The sequence below is a fragment of the Nannospalax galili genome, unplaced genomic scaffold (assembly GCF_000622305.1).
Source record: "Nannospalax galili isolate Female #2095 unplaced genomic scaffold, S.galili_v1.0 scaffold3804, whole genome shotgun sequence".
Classification (NCBI taxonomy): domain Eukaryota; kingdom Metazoa; phylum Chordata; class Mammalia; order Rodentia; family Spalacidae; genus Nannospalax; species Nannospalax galili.
This window is the reverse complement of record NW_008350422.1, coordinates 52,344-52,793: the sequence shown is the minus strand read 5'-3', so window position 1 is coordinate 52,793 and position 450 is coordinate 52,344.

The following is a 450-nucleotide window of genomic DNA, read 5'->3' as shown; positions in this document are numbered from 1 at the left end:
TCATCTATTATTGTTGGATCTAATAGCTGAGTACCAAAGCTTTCACCAACGACCTTTTTAGGAGACATTTCATAAACTATCTGTTACATGAAGTAAATGTATAATAGCATGGTTTCCAGCATTTTATCTATAATTCGAATATATGCAGACTAGAAAAACAAGAACAGTCTCTATAAATTCTAAAATAAGGGGAAAAGTACTTATTTTCCTGAGGGTAGGTGAACATTTCTGTGATGTACAAGTAAAAGGAAACACCTGAATTGGGCACATGAATTTTCTGGTTCTTTATTTCATTGAGCAGGAAACACTGTAAATCAATTGTGGCTGGATTGACATCCATTTTTCTTTTGTCTTTTACAGAACAGCAAATCAAGTGATATGACACTGTCATGATGCACCATATCAATGAAAAATAGAGGGCATCAATAATGACTCTCTATAAAGCTACTC